The sequence below is a fragment of the Macaca fascicularis genome, chromosome 2 (assembly GCF_037993035.2).
Source record: "Macaca fascicularis isolate 582-1 chromosome 2, T2T-MFA8v1.1".
Taxonomy (NCBI): Eukaryota; Metazoa; Chordata; class Mammalia; order Primates; family Cercopithecidae; genus Macaca; species Macaca fascicularis.
The window spans coordinates 97,259,989-97,283,835 of NC_088376.1; the positions used below are offsets into that span (position 1 = coordinate 97,259,989).

General features: G+C 39.8%; 1 protein-coding gene across 15 annotated transcripts in view; it reads left to right on the forward strand.

Moving 5' to 3' along the window:
- MAP3K13 (mitogen-activated protein kinase kinase kinase 13) overlaps positions 1 to 23,847 on the forward strand; it is a 190,092-nt gene that overhangs the window by 36,836 nt on the left and 129,409 nt on the right. For 8 of the 15 annotated variants that reach the window (XM_065540328.2, XM_074031589.1, XM_065540325.2 and 5 more), the window contains exon 1: positions 7,774 to 7,841. The exons of the other annotated variants lie outside the window; for them this stretch is intronic. The gene's annotated coding sequence lies outside the window, so the exon portion shown is untranslated. Of the gene's footprint in view, positions 1 to 7,773; positions 7,842 to 23,847 lie in introns of those variants that run through there. 15 annotated transcript variants of the gene reach the window in all.

A 23,847-nucleotide genomic window follows, 5' to 3' on the forward strand; every position in this document is an offset into this window, starting at 1 on the left:
TACACATAAGTCAGGGTTTCAGTTGTTTTTATATAAATTAAGATTGGAAGCAGTGTACCAATTCTTGAATTAACACCTATAGTATGTGACAGTTGTGCATATGTGTGCATGTGTGCATATATATATGCACACACATATATACACATGTGTATATTATATATATGCACACACAGACATGCACATACCATGCACTTGTGTTATATATATGTATGTATGTGTATAGTATTGATTGAGGCTCAATGCATATTTAACAGTATCAAATAGCATTGATTAAGCATCTGGATATAATCAGTACTATAACTTCACTCTAAACATGTAGCTAAGCTCAAGCTACAGACATATAGGATACATAATAAATGAGACTCAATAGCAAAATAGTGGTAAATATGAGTGATACATTCAAGATTTTTTTCATTATTTTTCTCCTTTGTATACAAAGTATTTCTTGTGATTTGCCACATGTGGCCATATTCTTATTTTTTTTTGTTACAAGTAACCGGATTTTTGTTGTTTGTTTGTTTGTTTGTTTGAGATAGAGTCTCACTCTGTTGCCAAGGCTGGAGTGCAGTGGCGTAATCTTGGCTCACTGTAACCTCTGCCTCCTGGGTTCAAGCAATTCTGCCTCAGCCTCGTGAGTAGCTGGGATTACAGGCATGCGCCACCATGCCCGGCTAAGTTTTGTATTTTTAGTATAACAAGGTTTCACCATGTTGGCCATGATTGTCTAGGCTGGTCTTGAACTCTTGATCTCAGGTAATCCGCCTGCCTCAGCCTCCCAAAGTGCTGGGATTATAGGCGTGAGCCAACACGCCCGGCCATAACTGAGTTTTAAGAGCAAGTACACATTTCCCTATAGCTGGCTATTATATAAGTGCTTCTTTAATTTCTACCTAAGTATCCCCTTATGGAAATGGTAAGTCAATTTGTAGCCCTAGAAATAGGAAGATGACTTCCTATAAGGGCATTTTATGTTTGAAATGTCAGGATTTGTCTTTAAAAGCTCATGGCAAATTTGCATTTTTCTTTCTGTTTCAATATATTTTCCGCTATATAAAGTTGATACTACAGAAAGATCTGTTCTGCGACTTCATACACCCCAGTTTGAGGAGCACGTTAAGTGGAATTCTATTTTCCAAAGGGCTGCAAATCAGAAGGACTTTCTTCTAGGAAAATGTTGACTTCTGTAATCTGAGTTCCGTTTAGGCTTTACTGAAAGTGAAAGAAGTTTCTTGGGTGACTTTGGCCATCAGTGATCTCGCTCTCTTTTTGTAATCATCTTGTCATCTTTTATATATCTTTGTTTCTTAGACAGTGCATTTGATTTAACCGTTTTTCCTAGATCTTTCTTTTGTCTTGGTTTCCAGGAAATTACACCATCCTGCTCCTTTTCAAAACCCTCTGTCCATCCCTTCTCTGTTTTCCATGCTTCTCCTGTATTACCCTGTGTTTATATTTCACAGCTCAGTTTTGACCGCTCCTTCCTCACTCTGTATAATCTTTCTCTCTTAACTCAGTTTTGTTCTCTCATACTGTGTGTATCCAGATGCCTTTTGGACAATTCAACTAGGACATTTTAGAGTCCCTTCACACTTTGCCTTTATAAACTCACTCTCATATCCCCAGCGCCTTGCATAGTGCCTTACATAGTAGGTACCAACAAATATTTGTTGAATGAATGAGTTAAATGAATCTCATTCCCTTCATCTAATTTCCATCTTTTGTCACTGGTGCCACTGTTCTGATCTCTCTTTGATATTGCAAGTATTTTTCTTTTGAAATACATTTTATATTTGATCAATTATTTTCACTGTAATTTCATAGCCTTTACCCTAATGTAGGCCTTCATTACCTCATGCCAAGATTACTCCCACAGTTGTCCATCTGACCTTTTTGGTTCTAACTTCTCCTTTCTCCAAGCCGTTTTCACCATAGCTGCTCTAATAATTTTTAAAATGTCTGTTTATTGGGAAAAAAGTCTATTGTTTTAATAAACTTTTGGTTTTTGGAATAATTTGAGATGTATAGAAAATCTGCTAAGATAGTACAGAAAGTTCTTATAGAACCTTTACCCACCTTCTCCTGATGTTAACATCTTACATAACTATGACTCATTTATCAAAATTAAGGAATTAACATTGGTACATGACTATTAACTAAAAGCCAGACTTTATTTGGTTTTCACCAGTTTTTCCATGACTATAGTTTTTCTATTCCAGGATCTGATCCAGTGTACCACAATACATTTGGCATACCTTTTTTTTTTTTTTTTTGAGACAGAGTTTTGCTTTTGTTGCCTAGGCCGGAGTGCAATGGCTTGATCTTGGCTCACCGCAACCTCCACCTCCTGGGTTCAAGCAATTCTTCCTCCCGGGTTCAAGCAGTTCTTCCTCAGCCTCCAGAGTAGCTGGGATTACAGGCATGCACCTCCACGCCCACTAATTTTGTATTTTCAGTAGAGACGGGGTTTTTCAACGTAGGTCAGGCTGGTCTCGAACTCCTGACCTCAGGTGATCTTTCCACCTCGGCCTCCCAAAGTTCTGGGATTCCAGGCATGAGCCACTGTGCCCGGCCAAAGTTACCTAATTTTTACATTCTAGTATCCTATTAGATATCTGTACTATAATTTAATTTACCAGTTCCTTCCTGATTTCCATCTTTTTCTTTTGCAAACAATGCTGCAGTTAAACTGACACATGTACATGTGTCAGTTTACGTGTGTAAGTATGTTTTTAGTTATTGCTGGGTGAAAGTGTATGTGTTCATAATTTGATTGCCAATTTGCTCTTCAGAGAGGTTCTATCAATTTATCCTCCATTATTTTCCCATAACCTCATCAACTTTGTGTCTTATGAATTTTTTTTTTTTTTTTTTTTTTTTTTTTTTGAGACAGAGTCTCGCTCTGTTGCGCAGGCTGGAGTGCAGTGGCCAGATCTCAGCTCACTGCAAGCTCCGCCTGCTGGGTTTACGCCTTTCTCCTGCCTCAGCCTCCCAAGTAGCTGGGACTACAGATGCCCGCCACCATGCCCGGCTAATTTTGTTTTTGTATTTTTAGTACAGACGGGGTTTCACCATGTCAGCCAGGATGGTCTCGATCTCCTGACCTCGTGAACCAACCGTCTCAGCCTCCCAAAGTGCTGGGATTACAGGCTTGAGCCACCGCGCCTAGCCGAAATTTTTTTAACTTTGCCAATTTGTTAGGTGAAAATATAGGTTAAGATGATGTCATTGTACTTTTCATTTTTATTTCTCTCATAATGAGTGAGGTTGAGTGTCTTTTTATATATTTAAGAGCCATTTATATTTCTTCTGTGAACTGTTCATATGCTTTGCCCACTTTTCAATTAGGTTGTTTATTAAAACATATTTATTATTTTATTTTCTTGCTTTAAAATCTTTCAATTCCTCCCATTTTCTGATATTTTAAGTTTAAATCCTAGTCCCTTTTTCTAGACTTTACATTCTATGTTTCAACTCCAATTTCCCAGTACTTTTCAACAACCACTCCTACTATGACCAGCCTGGTTTCTTTCCTCTCCCAGGGGCACACCATGCTCGTCCCTTCCGCCATGCTTTCTTTTCTAATATTCCCCTACTTTTCTCCTTCACTTATATCTCCTATTTTGAGATGGAGATTCCTGTCATTTCCTCCATTTGTGTAAACTTCCTTTTAACCTCAAGGAGACTTCTAGAAAAAAAGAATTAACTCATAGTTTGTAAACTCTTTAAAAAAATGATCATCACTAAGAGCCAGCACAATTAAAAAAACTGCTCAAACAAACTCATCTTCATTTCCATTAGAGTTTGACAAGATTGGGATGCTGTGGACATATCTTTACTTATAAGGTATTTTGTTCTCCTGAAATGTTTGAGGAACTACAAAAATATAAGCTGTGTGAGAATAGGTGGTTTTGTAGCTGGTCAAACATGTGTACCCAAAGAATATTGATTTATGGATCAATATCAAACTAAACGTCTCTAATACATGTTTCAGAACTCTATTCTCAATCTTGACTGTTCAATGTTTATTAACTAATAATTTGGGTGAAATCGTGGTAATTAAGTAGATGTAGTTAGGCTGAAAAGGTTACTTACTATGACAGAGGACAGCTGGCATGATTCAAAATGATCTTAATGGTTTGGAAAAGTGGACTAAAACCAAAATTGAAATGTAAAAAGGTTGTATGTAGGGCCCTGTATTTCATCTCTAAAATTAATTGAGAAAAGAATGAGGGGGTCCTCTCACAAGGACAAGTCATTGGATTTAGAGCCCACTTATATAATCCAGGATGGTCGCATTTTGAGATCCTTAATCACATCTGCAAAGCCTCCTTTTCCAAATACAGTCACATTCATAGATTCCAGGGATTCGACATGGGTTCTTTCTGAGGGGCCACCATGCAGCCTACTACAAAGAGGAACTGCAGCCATCACGTGTGTCGCTTTGCATCCCTTGCTCTCTCCTCATAGACTGCTACCTTGGCTCAGGGTCACCTCAAAACTGCCTGTTTGGTTTTGGGAGGTAGAGGGGTGGCTAAAAGCTGAGAAGGTAGAAGGACCAGGTATGATCAGACTGGGTGTGAAGGGGATTCTGGAACTTGAAGCAGAGGCTTTGGGCAGGACAAGCTTTCTGTCAGGTTCAAGTGTTCCCTTGTCAATCACATTCTGTCCTTTGGCTGCTGAAAACCCTCCCATGGCATCTCACTGTATGAAATCCAAACCTCTCCCCACAGTTACAGGATCCCTGACTACTTTTTTGGGCCTCAAATTTGGTCCTTGGTCTCTCTCCTTTGGCCACACTGGCCTTCTTCCTCTTGGTTCTTGAGCAAGCCAAGGTCATTCTTGCCTCTGAACCTTTACATTGGCTGTTCCTTTGGCTGAAACACTGTTCCTTTCTACTTGCTTCACACCTGGTTCCTTCACCTGAAACACTATTTCTTCCCCTCACTCCTCAGTTCACGTTCCTCTAAGCTCAAACATCCCTCCTTCTCAGTGAGTCCTGAATATTGAGTTTTCCCCAGTCACCCTGTTCTCTTATCATCACAGTACTTGGCACCCCCTGAAATTTCCTGGGTTGTCTATTATCCACCCTCTTGCTGGAATGTCAGTCCCAGGAGAATAAGGGTCTTGTCAGATGGATTCATTGTTAGAACAGTGCCTAGCAGGTAGCAAGTGTTCACTTTGCAACTCCAGGGGAAATTGGGGTTCTCAGACCCATGAAATCCAACTAGGATCAACTGAAGCCCTTTCCACATGTACTTAAAAGCTTCAAACCCCACCACACCCCCAGGATTTTAGTGCCCCACCACACCCCCAGGACTGTAGCAGAATCTAGAGTGGCTCCTGTTCTCCAGGCCACCCCTGCCTTGGAGCTTCTGCTTTCTTCTACAGCTTATCTATTGATCCAGATACAAATCTCAGCCTGTTTCTCAGCTCCCACAAGAAAGCCCCTCCTTACAGGAGCAGCTGACATTTGCCCAGCAGTTACTATGCTCCAGGCACAGGTCCAAGTACTTCGTATGAGCTACATCACTTCATCCTACCTAAAAGGTAGGTGAAATATTGTGCCCGTTTTACAGATGAGGCAGCTGAGACCCAGAGAGGTGTTAAGCAAATTACCTAAAACCACTCAGCAAGCAAGGGATAGAACCAGGATTCACACTTGGGAAACTTGTGTGTGTTTGATCCCAACACAGGAAAGGAAAAAAAATGAGGGTAGAGGTAGGCACTTGGTTTAATGTAACTCATGCAGCAAAGACTTAGGAGGCTAGTAAGTTAAGAGTATAATGCTTTAAAAATCTGAAATAATCTTGGTTTGCATTTATAAAAGTATAGCATCCAGAATAAGGAATTTGATAGTTCCACAGTTTTTTTCTGTATCAGTTTTCATTTGAGTATTCTATTCAGTCTTGAGTATTATACTTTAAAGGGAGCTTGAAATTAAAGTACCTGTATTATTTTTCTATTGCTCCCATAAAAAATTATCACAAACTTTGTGGTTTAAAAATAGCACAAGTTTATCTTAGAGTTCTGTGGGTCAAAAGACCAACATGGGTATCACTAGGCTAAACCAGGATGTCAGCAGGGCTGGAGGCTCTGGGGAAAAATCAGTTTCCTTGCCATTCCCAGCTTCTAGAAGCCACCTGCAGTCCTCCAAGTCCCGCTTCCTCCATCTTCAAAGCTGGCAAGAGCTGGTCAAGTCCTCGTATCACATCTTCCTGAGCACAGCTGGGAGGGAAAGGTTCACTGCTTTTCAAGGATTCATGTGATTAGGTTGGACTCCTCTGGATAATCTCCCCATCTCAAAGTCCTTAACATTAATCACATCTGCAAAGTCCCTTTTGCCACAGAAGGTAACATAGTCCCAGGCTCTCGGGATTAGGACATGGACATCTTTGAGGGGTGCATTATTTTGCCTGTCACATTGCTTGTTGCAGAAGATCCCCAGGATAGTGAAGGGATCACATTGGATGCAGAGAGTCAGACTAAAAAGAATTGAAGATGATCCCCAAATTTATTGCCTGGGAGAGAATAAAATAATGTTCATAAAGTGAGTAGTGCAGTAAGGATGTAATAAATGGTTGCTGCTTCAAAGGCTAATAGTAGAAATTACAAGGCCGGGCGCAGTGGCTCACACCTGTAATCCCAGCACTTTGGGAGGCCAAGGTGGGCGGATCACCTGAGGTCGGGAGTTTGAGACCAGCCTGGTCAACATGGTGAAACCCCGTCTCTACTAAAAGTACAAAAATTAGCTGGGCATGTTGGCACATGCCTGTAATCCCAGCTACTCAGGAGGCTGAGGTAGGAGAATCACTTGAACCTAGTAGATGGAGTTTGCAGTGAGCCGAGATTGTACCACTGTGCTCCAGCCTGGACAATAGAGTGAGACTTTGCCTCAAAAAAAGAAAAGAAAAGGAAGAAAGATGGTAGCTCAGAAGGGAAAGAAGCTTAGGATGCAGCAGGAGATGAAGCAGTATCTTGCAAAGAATAGAATTTGGGATCCAAGTTTTCAATTTACATCAGATCAGCCGGTGGTTTGAATGTCAGAAAGTACTACATTTACCAAGAACTTTGCGTTTTTTCTTTCTCTAGTAAGGAGTCAGGGAGAATGCAGATGGGGAAGAACTATTGTGGAGAAGCAATTTTCTGGCCCTTTTCTGCAATGATTATACAATGTTTAGATTCTGAGGAGGAAGGGGAAAGTTGTTGTTGTTGTTTTTTTTTGAAATGGAATTTCAAAAAGGAGCCTCAGCCTCCCAAGTACCTGAGATTACAGATGCCCGCCACTACGCCCAGCTAATTTTTGTATTTTAGTAGAGATGGGGTTTCACCATGTTGGCCAGGCTGGTCTCAAACTCTTGACCTCAGTCGATCCGCCCAACTTGGCCTCCCAAAGTGCTGGGATTACAGGCGAGAGCCACCGCGGGTGGCTGGGAAAGTTTTAAGAGGAAAGCAAGATATTTGAAGCTCAGAGGACTATCCTTTTCTTTTTTTCTTTTTTCCAGGAACATAAGGGAAAGAAATCCCCTCGGAAACCAAAGCCCAGCCATCAGAGATTATAAGATTTTTCAGGCTTTCCCTATAATCTTCCTTACATTTGTCTCTTTAAACATGTTTAAGTCGACCTTTGAGAAGTTGCTGATAAGCGGTTATCAAACAAGAGTTGGATTTACAAACCCTCCCACCTCGCTCTGTTGGGTGGTAGCTTCCAAGGCCACTGTAAATGTGTATCAGTGTGAACCTGATCCAGAAACAGCCAGGAAGGGAGCAAAGTTTAGTTTAGTCTATGAGGAAACTGTCGGCTGCTGGTAGTTCCATGCTGTCTGTTCAGACTTCAGCTTGGTGTAAGTAGTTTTTAAAAAACTATTATGACATTTTAATATCAAAAGGATTGTAAGAATAATTTCCATCAAACATTAAATCAAGTTTCTACCTGGCTGTGAATCTTACAGATTAGAACTACTGAAAAGAAAGTTTCAGCACTCAGCAGTAGTTTTATTTTTTTTAATGGAAAAGAAAGCCGTGAGGTGTTTCAGCAAGTGTGCTGCTAAAACAGGTCCTGTGTGCATGAAATGATCTCTAATGTCTTATGTTGAGTGAAAGTGTTTACAGTTAGAAAATAAAAGTGAGTATGTATCTAGTGCCGAGAGATTGTTTCTAAGCAGTGCTTAGATTTCTCCTCGTGTTCTTTCCAGTTGCTTTTCCTCTGGTTTAGGTTCATAGTTACAGATTCATGTTAGCAAATATGTAGCAGTCTCTCAGATAATTAAATTGGAGGTTTTGATGTTCAAAGAAATTAAAAGAATGAGAATAAAGTAGAACTTAATACCCTGTAACAAGATGTTGGGATCCTAGATTTAAGAGCAGCAGAATGTATTTTCAAAGAGGAAGAACTTTGTAAAACAGAAGTGGCAAGCAGCCTGAGGTTTCACACAACTTCGGAGAAATCTGTTTTCTTAAAATTTGACATCTGTATGGATTTTTCAGACTAAATTCCCAGTACTATGGTGTGTAAAATGAGTTTCATATATGAAATTAGAGTTGCCGTGTTTCAGCTGTTCTGATTCTATCTTGAGATTACGATCCAGGAACTACACATTGTTACACAAACATATTGACTTTATTAATGCAGCTATGAGAATGTTAAGGTCGCATGTGGTAATGGAAAGTTGGTGTTTTCTATTTTCCTTTTACCACAATGCATTTTTTAAAAAACCTGGTACATGACAATTTTATGACTTTTAACTGTATAAATACATAAAAGGTCTAAAGGCTGGCGATTAGCCACTAGCCTTTCTTTTTTCTTTTTCTTTCTTTTTTTTTCTTTTTTTTTTTTTTTTGTTTTTTTTTTGTTTGTTTGTTTGTTTGTTTTGAGACGGAGTCTCGCTCTGTCGCTCAGGCTGGAGTGCAATGGCGCGATCTTGGCTCACTGCAAGCTCCGCCTCCCGGGTTCAAGCGATTCTCCTGCCTCAGCCTCCTGAATAGCTGGGACTACAGGCGCCTGCCACCACACCCGGCTAATTTTTTTGTTTGTTTGTTTGTTTGTTAGTTTTTAGTAGAGACGGTTTCACCGTGTTAGCCAGGATGGTCTCGATCTCCCGACCTCGTGATCTACCCGCCTCTGCCTCCCAAAGTGCTGGGATTTCAGGCGTGACACCGCCCCCGGCCTAGCCAGTAGCCTTTCAAATCACTGGAGGAGTGCCCAGAAGAGAGATTATTTATGTAGATGTTCACTGGGTTTCCCCTTCCTCTGTCTTCATCTCAGACCTCAGTCTATTTCTCTAGCCTGCTTCTTGTTTCTGCTGTATTGAGCGGGAGCCCAGATGATGGTTCTGAGCCCCAACTGAATCTTGGTGAGATGGAAGTCCAGGACGCATTGTCCTAAGAAGGCTCTAGGGCTACAATGAAGTGAAAACCTTTACTCACTCTCTAGCTTTCTGAATCTCGTGATTCTAGCCTCTTGAGCTGATTAACGTCTCCAAGTCTATAGCTTGGGCTGGGCCAAGTTCCTCATTTAATTGTTGGTTGATGAGAAGGAGTGGAGGGCTGGGGGGTGTCCTGGGAAAGAAGCCAGTGTGGCAGGTGACATTGTTGCTGGGGAAGCAGCTATTTTCTCATGGGACTTGAAATATTTCAGTCTTTTAACAACCTGGAAGGCCATACAGGTGTGTACTAGCCGAATCGTTAACAAGCCCCTTTGAAAAAAATTTTTTAACCTCCATAGGTGCCCATACCATCCAGACCACTGCTCATGCCCTACAAAGCAGCCCTCAGGATCTGGCTTTCAAGCGTGTGTTTTACATCATTGCCTACCATTGTTCTCACTCAAGTTGCTCTAGCTACAAAGGTGTTTTGCTTTCTCTTGAACACATCAAACCTGCTCTTACCTTAGGGCAGCTGCTGCCTAGAAAACTCTTCCCCCTCATTGTTTCTTCCCAGCCTTCATTCAGGTCTTTATTCAAATGGCTCCTCCTCAGAGAGGTCTTCCCAGACTACCCTAACTAAAATGGCACCCTACTCCACTTCCACCACAACACTTCTTTTCCCTTTAACCTAATTTACTGTTTTGTTTGTTTGTTTGTTTTTTCTTGAGACGGAGTTTCACTCTTGTTCCCCAGGCTGGAGTGCAATGGCGCAATCCTGGCTCACTGCAACCTCCGCCTCCCGGGTTCAAGCGATTCTCCTGCCTCAGCCTCTGGAGTAGCTGGGATTACAGGCACGCGCCACCACACCCAACTAATTTTGTATTTTTAGTAGAGTTGGAGGTTTCTCCATGTTGGTCAGGCTGGTCTCAAACTCCTGACCTCAGGTGATCCGCCCGCCTCGGCCTTCCAAAGTGCTGGGATTACAGGCATGAACCACTGTGCCCGAAATTTCTTTTTCCTTTTTTTTTTTTTTAAATAGCCACCTGGCAGTGTTTATTTTATAAATTAAAAAATGTGTGTACATATATTATATGTATGCCTGTGTGTGTATATGTATGTGTGTTGTGTATGTAGGATATATATTCAGTCTTTCCCTCTAGAATGTAAGAACTTTGTCTTGTTCAGGGCCATATTGTCAGTGCCTAGGACAGTGACTGCTTGACATGTAGTAAACACTTGGTAAATCATTGTATGAATAGTAAAGTAATGTCAACTGGTGTTACTAAAGTTTATGTCCAACCATAGAAATTTTTTGAATAGCTGATATATTCACATTTCCAAGACCAAAACATATCAAGTTATACATTGAAAAGTCTTCCCACCCCAGCCCGTCGTCCATCCATTCAGCTCCCATTCAGGGTCCCCAAACCATGGCTATTATTTTTCCATGTATCTTTCCAGAGTTTCTTGATATATATGTAAGGAAATATAAAAGTATAAATAGATTCTTATTTCCCTCCTTTTCACACATAACATTATACATAATGTTCTAAATGTTTTCACTTGTAATATATATTGAATCTCTTTCCATGTAAGTACATAGAGAGTGTCCTCATTTTTAAATAGCTGCCTACTATTCCATTGTACGGATGTGCTATAATTTATATAACCAGTCACCTATTGATAGACATTTTGGTTTTTTCCAGTGTCTTCCTATGCTGAAGTTCATAACCTTGTACATGTATCATTTTATACATGCATAAAGTATATCCGTATGACTAAATTCCCCAAAGTAGAATTACTGGATCAAAAGGTATCATAAATATTGCCTAACTGTCTTCTTTAGGGATTGTACCAATGTGTACCCCTCCCCCCATTATAAAAGTACTGTTTCTTAGATCCTTGCCAACAAAGTCATCAGACTTTTGGATTTATGCCAGTTTGATAGGTTAAATAATGGTTTCGGCATAGTGTTTGTTTTTTAGAATTTACAATAAAATTTGTGTTGAAGTTTTAAAAACTAATTTTCATTTATAATTGTGGTTAAAAATCCTATAACACCATTTTCAAGTGTGCAGTTCAGTAGTGTTAAGTGTATTCACATTCTTGTGCAACAGTTTTCCAGGACTTTTCTGTCTTGTGAAACTGAAACTCTATACTCATTAAATAACAACTCCCCACTTCCTCCTCCCGCTGACTCCTAGCAACTACCATTCTACTTTCTGTTTCAATGAATGACTAGTAGCTATCTCATGTAAGTGCAATCACGCAGTAGTTATCCTTTTGTGGCTGGCTTATTTCACTTAGCCTAATGTCCTCAAGGCTTATCCACGATGTAGTATATGGCAGGATTTCCTTCATTTGTAAGGTGAACAATATCCCATTGTATGTATATGCCATGTCCTGTTTATCCATTCATTCATCAATGGATATTTGGGTTGCTTCTACCTCTTGGCTATTGCAAATAAGGCCTCTGTGAACATGGATCTCTTTGAGATCCTGCTTTCAGTTCTTTTGGCTATATACCCAGCAATGGGATTGTTGGATCATATGGTAATTCTATTTTTAATTTTTTGAGGAACCACCATACTGCTTTCCATAGCAGCTGTACCATTTTATCTTCGTTTTAATTTGTATTTCTTTCATTATGAGAGGGGTTGAGCATCTTTTCATATTTAAAATAAATGCCTTTTTTCTTCTGTGAACTCTTTATATTCTTTGCCAGTAATGGAATTTTTTTCCTATTATTAATTTGATAACATTTTTTGTTCTTGTGCCCTTGAGTTTTCCAAATTTATAAACTAGTCTAGTAGTCGTACATACAGGTGTGGAATAAGACTACCTGGGTTTGAGTTCTAGATCTACTAATAGCTGTGCAATCTTGATTGGACAAGTTACTGAACCTTTTTGAGCCACATTTTCTTATTTGTTAAATTGGAATAACATTGGATTGTTGTAAAGATGAGATGATGTATATTAGATACTTAGTATAGAGCTCGTATGATAAGGCAAAAACAAAAAAGGAAAAACAAATTAAAAGACCTAAAGTGCAGAAAAGAAATAAAACTGTCATTATTAACAGATGACATGATTGTATGCATAAAAAAACCTTATAAAATCTTTTAAAAAGTACTTGAATTAATTAATGAATTTGTAAGGCCACAGGTTAGAGTCAACATAAAAATCATACTAGAAACAATTAACAGCTAAAATAGGTGAAAATATCACCATTAAAAATATCTGACTGGGCACAGTGGGCTCACACCTGTAATCCCAACATTTTAAGAGGCTAAGCCAGGAGGATCACTTGAGGCCAGGAGTTAAAGACCAGCCTGGGCAACATAGCAAGACCTCATATCCATGAAAAAAAATTAAAAATATGAAAAAAAAAAAAAAAAAAAGAAAGAAAGAAAAAGAGGCTGGGTGTGGTGGCCCATGCCTGTAAACAGCACTTTGGAAGGCTGAGGCAGATGGACTGCTTGAGCTCAGGAGTTCAAGACCATCCTAAGCAACATGACAAAACACTGTGTCTACAAAAAATACAAAAATTAGCCCGGCATAGAGGCACACACCTGTAGTCTCAGCTACTCAGGAGGCTGAGGTGAGAGGATCACTTGAGCCCAGGAGGTGGAGGTTGTAGTGAGCTATGTCACGCCACTGCACTCCAGTCTGGGTGACAGAGTAAGACCCTGTCTCAAAAAGAAAGAAAGAAAAATATATCTAACACATAGGAATAAATATTTCAAAAGAACACAACACCTCTATACTCAAGACTGTAAAACATTGCAGAGAAAAACTTAACTCAGAAATAAAAAAGTGCGATATATATACCATGATCATGGATATAAATGGTTAAGGTGCCATTTCTCCCTAAATCAGTCTGTAGATCTAATGCAATCCCAATCAAACTTTCAGCAGGCAATATTGATGAAATCTACTATTTCTAAGTTTTTTGTGAAAATACAAAAGATATAGAATAGCTAAAACAATCTTAAAAAGGAACAAAAAAGGTGAATGACTTATAATACGTGACTTGAACACTTAGCTATGAAACATTAATCAAGACAGTGTGATATTGCCTTGAGGACAGGCAGATATGTCAGTGGAACAGAATAGGGAAACCAGAAATAGATTCACACATGTGAGGTCAATTGATTTTTGATCAGGTGGTCAGTTCAGTGAGAAAAGGGTAGTTTTCTTTAACATGTTGCTGAAACAATGGATTTTCTTTTCTTTTTTTTTTTTTATTTGAGATGAAGTCTTGCTCTGTTGCCCAGGCTGGAGTCCCGTGGCGCCATCTTGGCTCATTGCAATCTCTGCCTCCTGGGTTCAAGCAGTTCTTCTGCCTCAGCCTCCCAAGTAGCTGGGATTACTGGTGAGTGCCACCACACGTGGCTAATTTTTGTATTTTTGGTAGAGATGGGGTTTTACCACATTGGTCAGGCTGGTCTAGAATTCCTAACCTCAAGTGATCTGCCTGCCTCGGCCTCCCAAAGTGCTGGGATTACAGGCATGAGCCACCGCGCCCAGCCAACAAACGGATTTTCTTATAGGGGGAAAAAATTTCATGCTGCTCTCACTATACAGAAAACTGCAATAGACATGGGTCTATTGATAAATAGACATGGATCATAGATCTAAACATAGAACCAGAAACCTTAAAAAAAAAATAGGAAAATATCTTAGCGATCTTGGGTTATGCAAAGATTTCTCGAGCAGAACACTAAAAGCACTAACCATAATAGTACATTAAATACAATTAAATAAACTTACTTATTGCAAGAACTTCTTAGGACCTTTAGTATGTTACTGTTTTTAGTAAGAGGACCGTGCAGCATTTTCCACCACAGAATCCTTTGTTCATCTGGAACATGCAACATACTTGGAGAAGTGTTGCTTTGATCCTCTCCTCAAAATACAGTATTTTTGAGAGCTATAGTAAGCCCCCTCTTTGATACAAAGTAATGTAATTGGATCCACTTCCCTTCAACAACTTGAGTAAAGAAAACACTTCTGTCCAAAGAGCTGTGATTACACCCCATCCCCTCTTTGCTGGTTGGCCAGCCAACTGTTGCAATTACTCCAGGCTAATGTCACATTACAGCAGAATTCACCATAGTAAGCGGGGCAAAGAGTGACTGAAGGTGCAAAGCATTTTTCATTTTCCTTGCTGCAAGTTCCATATATATTGTCCCTCAGTTTTGGTGGAGGATTGGTTCCAGACCTCCTAGGGATAACAAAATCCAAGGATGTCCAAGTTCCTTATATAAAACCTATATAACCTATGCACATCCTCTCGTGTACTTTAAATCATCTCTAACTATTTATAATACCTAATGCAATGTAAATGCTATGTGAATCATTGTTATACTTTATTGTTTATGAAATAAGAAAGCCTATACATGTTCAGTACAGATGCAATTTTTTTCCCCAAATATTTTCAATTTACAGATAGTGAAGAGGATAAGGAGGGCCAACTGTACTTGCCTGGCCTGCTCAGCCCTCCTCTGTCACTGCCTAGCAAACTCCAGGTTATTAACCCTTTGCTTCTCTGTACTCAGCTTCTATAATCCTAGCTCCTAATTGCTTGAAGGGCTGTAGACTGACAGTCTTTATGCATTCTAGATTTCTGTAGTGTACCTGGTCTCTGACTCATAGTTTACTGATGAATCAGATTCCCCTACCTTCTGTTGCTGCCCATGAACTGAAGTTTTATGGAATATGAGTTGTCACATAAGAAATAGGAGAGGAACCAGAAGAGAAAGTAGAGGGCAAACTTCACCTTAACCAGAATTTGACCCAAGGCCCATCCTGTTCAGAAAAAGAAATCTCAAAAAGAAGTCAAAATGGTATGTAATGCCAGAATAAATATAAAAAGAAAAGAAATTGGCTGGGTGTGGTGGCTCACACCTGTAATCCCAGCACTTTGGGAGGCTGAGATGGGCAGATCACTTGAGGTCTGGAGTTGGAGACCAGCCTGGCCAACATGGTGAAACCCCATCTCTACTAAAAATACAAAAATTAGCCGGGCCTGGTGGCACGTGCCTGTAATCCCAGCTACTCACAAGGCGGAGGCAGGAGAATCACTTGAACATAGGAGGCGGAGGTTGCAGTGAACCGAGATGGCACCACCGCACTCCAGCCTGGGTGACAGAGTGAGACTTTGTCTCACAAAAAAAAAAAAAAAAAAAAAAAGAAAGTTTAAGGAAGTATCCCTATAATATTTCTGGGTTATATTTTTTAAATTGAACTACTATCATAGATACCAGTTTCTCCTGAATGTGGAAAGCTAATAATGAGATATGGAAATGTCATCAATGTCATCTGAATAGGGCTTACTAGATAGACTATACATGACTGGAAGTTAAAAGGCTTTAACTTTAGATCTGCCACTAATTTGTCTTTTGATAGTAAAATATACTCTTTTAAAGAAAAAAAATTATGGCCCTCCCCTTATTGCAAAAAAAGTATGAATATGTGTGTGTTTATGTCTGTATCTATCTACATGTACACCAGGATCTGTCCTAGATACTTCCTCATGTGCCATCTCATTTAATCATCTGTCTGTGTCTCAGCTCCTCAACCTGGAAAATGGGATAATAATATCTCATTCTGCCTTCCTCACAGAACAACAAATGTGGTTATAATGAGACAATAAAATACACTGCTTTGAGCATGACTCTATAATTTAAAGACAAATCTTTTAAAAAAATTTTTTTTTAATAAAAATAAAGATGAAGTCTCACTATGTTGCCCAGGCTGGTCTTGAACTGAGCTCAAGTGATCCTCCCGCCTCAGCCTCCCAAAGTGCTAGGATTACAGGTGTGAGCCATAGCAGCCAGCCTAACGATTCAGTCTTGAATGCCATGTTGTGAGATGTGTAGCAATGGTTTCCATAACAAAATGATGTGATGAATCCTGGTAAAATTCATTTCAAAATACACTTGCAATACAAACTTAGAAGAAGCAATGTACACAGGATGTTTCACAGACACTTACGGAACACCTGGAAAGTATAGCAACCTTCTCTCTAATTCTCAATAAAGGCAACACAAAGTAAACACACACTTTACGGTATTTTATGACACATCTCATCTAAGAAAAATGGGCAAGAAAAACACTTAGGCAAATAAGTGGAGGAGAATGCCAACACAGATGATAATGAAAAGAATTTCACATCAGAACTTGAAAACTGATTTTGGGCCTGTGTTAAGATAAAATGGGCATTTAGAAGATGAGAAATTCCACAGAAGGCATATAGGGGGTTGTGGGGGGTGAAAGAAAAGAGCCTTATATAACTCTAACACTTATTAACCTGGACCTAGTTGCTGAAACTTGATCTGTTTTCTAGTAACCTGATTCTTTATTATTTATAATCAGAAGGTTTAAGAACTACTGGGCCTCAGCTCTAGGCTGTCTTTCCATAGTCCGTCCAGTTTTCAGAATTTAATAATATGGTGGGGGTGGGGGTGGGGAGGGGACACAATAGCTCCCAAGTATCTAGGAAACTACAAATTTTCCTCACTAAAACTCCCTAAAATAACTAGGTTAACACCAACTAGTAAACAAGCTCATCAAGGAGAGACCATAAAAGTCACTAATTGAAAAATTGTAAAGGGCTGCCTGTATAATCTATTATCTGAAAAATGATTTGATAATGAGACCCACAGGAATAAACACGAAAAGCAATGGCCTGGCGCGGTGGCTCACACCTGTAATCCCAGCACTTTGGGATGCCAAGGTGGGCAGAAAACTTGAGCCCAGGAGTTCGAGACCAGCCTGGCCAACGTAGTGAAACCCTGTCTCTACTAAAAATAGAAAAAAATTAGCTGTGTGTGGTGGCGTGCTTCTGTAATCCCAGCTACATGGGAGGCTGAGGCAGGAGAATCTCTTGAACCCAGGAGGCACAGGTTGCAATGAGCCAAGATCGTGCCATTGCACTCCAGCCTGGGTGACAGAGTGAGACTCCGTCTCAAAAAAATAAATAAAATAAAATAAAATAGGAAAGAAAGAAAGAAAGAAAGAAAGAAAGAGAGAGAGAGAGAGAGAGAGAGAGAGAGAGAGAAAGAAAGAAAGAAAGAAAGAAAGAAAGAAAGAAAGAAAGAAAGAAAGAAAGAAAGAAAGAAAGAAAGAAAGAAAGAAAAGAAAGAAAGACATTAAAAACAAGTGGCTTATATGGGTGTTTTAAGAAGCTGTAAAAAAGAAAATAATTTTGCTAGAACTTTTTCCAGCTCAAGAATCAAGTTTTCAAACAATATACTTAAGAAATTATACAAGATATGACTTAGAAGCCATAAGTAGCAAGTTGGAAATTACTAACATATAAGTGGATGTTAATAGTGCTGGCTCACTGAATAAGGAAAATATTATGAAAAGCTTACCACTCAGTACAGAAGTTGCCTTCATTATATAACATTACCCCTATGCCTATCAAATGAATTCTTCAATTTTGATATTTATTTCTTATTTCTAGCATTTCTTCTTGATTCTTTTTTATACTTTCCATCTCTGTGGTCAACTTCCCCATTTGTTCATGCTCCCCTTTCCTGCTAGATCCTTTAACAGAGGGAATAATTGTGATGGCAGTTACACGAATCCGTATGTAAGTTAAAACTCTTAGAACTATACACCATAAAAAGTCAATTTTACTTGTGTTAATTTACAAAGAATGAGATTCTGACCTGTTTAAAGCAAAAATCATAACAATGTATAATAGAGTTAAGAGCATATAAGGAAGTAAAATACATAATAACAAGAGCACAAAAGGTGGAAACAAAATAGTATGGTATATGAGGTAGACCGTAATAAGTTAAAATTATAAAATGCTATCTCTAGGCTGGGCGTGGTGGCTTACACCTATAATCCAGCACTTTGGGAAGCCGAGGCGAGTGGGTCATCTGAGGTCAAGAGTTCAAGACCAGGCTGGCCAACATGGAGAAACCCCATCTCTATTAAAAATACAAAAATAGCCAGGCGTGGTGGTGGGTGCCTGTAATCCCAGCTACTCGGGAGGTTGAGGCAGGAGAATCGCTTGAACCGGGGAGGCGGAGGTTGCAGTGAGCCAAGATTGTGCCACTGCACTCCAGCCTGGGTGACAGAGTGAGACTCTGTCTCAAAAAACTACTAAACTAAACTAAAATAATGAAATGAAATGAAATAAAATAAAATAAAATGCTATCTCTAGAACAGTGTGTTCTCGAAGCGTGTTCTGCGGACCAGCAGCATCAGTGTTACCTGGGATCTTGTTAGAGAGGAAATTTTTGGGCTCCACCCCAGGCCTAACTGAATCAGAAACTCTGGGGTATGCTACCATGATTTGTCTTTCTGTGATTGTGATGCATGCTAAACTTTACAAAACATTGCTTTAGAGCAGGGGCTGGGAAATATTTTTCTATAAAGAGCCACATAATAAATATCTTTAGGTTTTGTGAGCCATGTAGTCTCTGTAGCAACTACTTAACTCTGCCATTGTAGCACAAATGCAGCTATAGACAATAAATAAATGAAGGAGAGGGACTGTGTTCTAATGAAGTGTTATTTATAAAAATAAGCAGCCAGCTGGATTTGGCCCATGGGCTATAGTTTGCCTACCTCTGCTTTAGAGCAACTATTCACACACAGATACAGCTAAATTGGTGAAAAGAAAATAAAAGGAAACATGAAAACATACAGACAGCCCTCACTTTGCATAGTAATATGGGACTATAAAAATGATCATGCAAGCTGAAACTATGCAAAGCAGTTTTAATAACCAATGGGAAAAATTATGGTTGTTTTGTGACCTTTACTTCTTTTTTTTTTTTTTGTCAAAATATATTTGGTAAGGGGTGGAGGGGAGGTGTTTTATTGACTGGAAAGATGCACCAGGGAACTTTCTAGAGGTTATAAAAATGTTTTAGGTCTTGTTCTGGGTGGTGGTTACATGAATGTATAGCATTGTCAGCATTTATTATACTGAGCACATGAGATTATGAATTTCATGTATGTAAAGAATATATAATCAAAGATTTTTTAATAGTACAAAATAAAGGTGTGGAATAAAGTATGCAGTTCGTATTAGGTGACATTCTCATTGCAAATAAAACCTGATATAACTTATGGGGTACCTCCCTGAGTCCAAGGAAAAGAGGTGACAGGGCACTATAGGGAGAAGAAGCAGTGAGGCTATGCAGCCTAATAGGTTGGGAGAAGGAGCAGCTCCATTTGACTAGAGTGAATATTAAGGAAGTGGCAGGAAATGAGGACAGAGAAATTGCTAAAGACACATCAGCAATGGCTTTATGTACCAAGTTAAGGAATGTGTACTTTACCCTAAGGATGATGAGAAACTTCCCTAATATATTTCAGGGCTTAAGTGGCCCTCTTCTTCTTATAAGGACATCAGTCATTGGATTTAGAACCCAACTGATACAGTTTGGCTGTGTCCCCACCCAAAATTTCATCTTGAATTGTAATCCCCATAATCCTCACGTGTCAAGGGCGGGACCAGGTGGAGCTAATTAGATCACGGGGGCAGTTTGCCCGATGCTGTTCTTGTGACAGTGAGTAAGTCTCACGAGATCTGATGGTTTTATAAGTGTCTGGCATTTCCCCTGCTGGCACTCACTCAGTTCTGCCACGCTGTGAAGAAGGTGCTTGCTTCTCTTTTGCCTTCCACCATGATTGTAAGTTTCCTGAGGCCTCCCCAGCAATGCAGAACTGTGAGTCAATTAAACATCTTTCCTTTATAAATGATCCATTCTCTGGTATTTCTTCATCGCAGTGTGAGAAAGGACTATTACACCATCCTATCCAGTCTCATTTCATATTAACTTAACTAATATAATACTTTATTTCCAAATAAAGTTACATTCTGAGGTTCTGGATAGATGTGAATTTTGGGGGCATACTATTCAACACACCACAACACAAAATAGTGTCCCCCCAAAATTCATGTCCACCAGAACTTCAAAATGTGACCTTATTTGGAAACAGGCTCTTTATAGATGCAATTAGTTACATATGAGGTCATAGTGATTAGGATGAACTCTAAATCCAACAACTGGTATCCTTATAAGAAGAGGAGAGGACACACAGGGATATATATAGGGAAGAGGACCATGTAAAGACAGAGGTTGAGACTGGACTGAAGAAGCTATAAGCCAAGGAGCATCAAAGATTTCCAGGAGCCATCAGAAGCTATGAAGAGACAAGGAACGGTTTTTCCCTTGAGCCTTCAGCAGGAACATGGGCCTGCCAACACCCTGATTTTGGAGTTCTAGCCTCCAGAACTATAAAAGAAAAAATTTCTGTTGTTTTAAGCCACCAGTTTGTGATAATTTGTTAAAGTATGCCCAGGAAACTAATGCAATATGTAACCCACATTCTGCTTTTTGTGTTAAACCTGTGGTAGTGGTTTTAAGGCATGTCTAAATTTTTTTTTTTTTAATTCCTCCCTTTGTATAGCCTAATTCCTCTCCCCTTGAGTGTGGGCTGGAGCTAATGACTTGCTTCTAATGAATAGAATAAAGAAGAAGCAAGAGGCTTCAAGTCACCGGCCTTGGAGACCAGGTCAGAGGTTGGCAAACTGTAGTTCTCAGGCTGACTGCCTATTTTATAAATAAAGTTTTATTGGAACACACCATGCCCATTTATTTGTGTGTTGCATGTGGCTGTTTTTACACGACAACAACTGAGATGAGTAGCTGTGATACAGACTATAAGGCATACAAGCCTAAAATATTTACTCTCTAGTACTTTAAGAAAAAGTTTGCCAAACTCTGAACTAGGTCATAAGAAGCACTGCAGCTTTTTGCCTGCTGTGAATAACTTGCTCTAGGGGAAGCCAGCTGCCTTGTCATGAGGACACTCAGATGTCCCTGCAGAAAGGCCCATGTGACAAGTAACCAAGGCCTCCTGCAAACAGCCACGTGAGTGAACAATTTTGGAAGTAGTTCCTCCAGCCTTCAGGGGACTACATCCCTGGTCAACTGCTTGACTGCAACTTAATGAGAGACCCTGAGCCAGAACCACCCACCCATGCTGCTCCTAGATTCCTGCCCCTCAGAGACTGTGTGAGATAATAAATGTTAGTTGTTTTAAGTTGTTAAGTTTTGGGGCAATCTGCATGCTGCAGTGCACAAGTAATACACTCATCTGTCCGTTCTGCAGTTTTCAGTGCAACCTGCAAGCTGCTCTATGTGTCTTATCTATGCCACAGGCTTTTGCTATTTTAGAAACATACTGGGAAATGAGACTTTTATATAAAGAAACTCCAGGATGACACAGACAACACTTTTAGGAAACAAAGGACATTGGAAGGCAAGAATATTTTCATAACTCTGCTAACTGTCTAATACAATACTAGGTATGATTGTTGCCACTGATATTAGGTCTAAAATCACGCTTATTTGAGTCATCAGGCAAGATGTTTGTTATGCTTCTCACTATTATTTATACAAAAAGGAGTATTAGAGTATGCCATTATAATCTTTATTAGATGCTTTCTATAAATGTTTTCTATAAATGTAAAGCAAGTTGTTTCCAGATGGAATGGTGTGAAGTTCTGTGGGTGTATTAATTTTCTCTTGCTGCATAATAATATAATCACAAACTTAGTGGCTCAAAACAATATACCTTTGTCACCTCGGTTACTGGGCATGGCCTACCTGTGTCCTCCTCTGAGGATCTCACATAACTTCAGTCAGGGCTGCGTTCTCATCTGGATGCTCAACTGGGGAACTCATAGACCTAAGTTATTAACACCATTCAGTTCCTTGTGGTTTTAGGGTGTGGTTGTAGTACCAAGAACTATAGTTTTATTATTTTGCTTTTTTCTCCCTGTTGGCTAAAGTCTGCCCTTAGGTCATAGAGGCCACCCACATTTCCTTGCCACGGGGGGTTCCCCAACATGGCCACTAGCCTCCTTACAGCTAGCAAGGGAGGGAGAGACTCCACACAAGTGCTCCAGCTTTATATAGCATATTCATATATTACGTGCATGTAATCATGTTCATCCCAGCACCTTTTCTGCATTCTATTGATTGGAAGCAAGTATTACACTCAAAGAGAGGGAATCACACAAGGGTGTGAACACTAGAAGGTAAGGATCATCAGGGCCACCTTAAGAGTTTGTCTGCCATAATAGGCCTGGAGATTATGCAACTCCTACTTGCAGGGTGGAATTAATGCCTTATCAAAGATGGTTTCTGTACCTAAGAGGCAATGGAGTGCCTTGTTTTTATTTTTTTTCCTCCTCTGTGCTGCAAAAGGGTGACTCTCAGCAGGTTGTTATTTATTTATTTATTTATTTATTTATTTATTTATTTGAGGCAGAGTCTCGCTCTGTTGCCAGGCTAGAGTGCGGTGGCGTGATCTTGGCTCCCTGCAACCTCCGCCTCCCAAGATCAAGTGATTCTTCTGCCTCAGCCTCCCAAATAGCTGGGACTACAGGCGCACGCCACCATGCCTGGCTAATTTTTGTATTTTTAGTAGAGGTGGGGTTTCACCATGTTGACCAGGATAGTCTCAATCTCTTGACCTTGTGATCTGCCTGCCTTGGCCTCCCAAAGTGCTGGGATTGCAGATGTGAGCCACTGTGTCTGGCCAGGTATTTTTTAATGACTGGAAATGGAATAATAAAAAGCAGGAGGGTAAAAAATATACATGAACCCAAAACATACCTTCAAACTGGAATGTACTGTAGCTAGAAACAGCTTGGCATGCAGCTAACTAGATTGACCTAAGCAAAGGCTTCCTGCCTATGAGGAGCCAAAGGTGCTATTTTTAGGAGCATAAAGGGAACCCATTTCCAGGAGATCAAAGATACGGTGCAAAAACTTTTATTATTTGTTCCAGTAAATATGATAGATCACAAATCTACCTTGCTATAGGATATGCATGCATTCATTCATTTAGAAAATTGCTATTAAATGTTTCTCTCACACAAGGCCCTTTGCTAGGTGCTACCCAATTTTGCATATGTTGATGGAGTATGTCCGAGGGAAAGAGTGCCACCATCTACTGTCTATACCTGCTATGGGTCTGGGAAGAGGCATAGAGGCCTAGAAATGTGCCTAGTGTTTGCTAGTCCTGGTATATAGTTTTTTTCCAAGAAGTTTGGTGGTAAAGAAAAGGGTAGTGAGTCGATAAGTCAGAAGGAAATTTTGAAAAGGAGAGACATGGACATGCTTATAGGCAAAGGAGAAACCCAGCCAATAAGAAGAGACATGATGATCTGTGACAAAAGAATCTGTTACATAATAGGTGCTCAGTTAATTATCGTACCCCTCTCCTTACACAGTTTCTCCTCACTTCTTTTTTTTTTCTTAAACATATATTACTCTGCTCTACTGTATGCTATACATGGCAGTAGATACCAAACTGAATATGCGCTTGACCCCTTTCCCTTTATGCCCCATCCAGCTTGGAAATATCATTAGCCATTTATCACTTCCGCCACCCCTTATCAGCCTTTGGTCTGTCCTCCTCTGACTATGCCCAACAC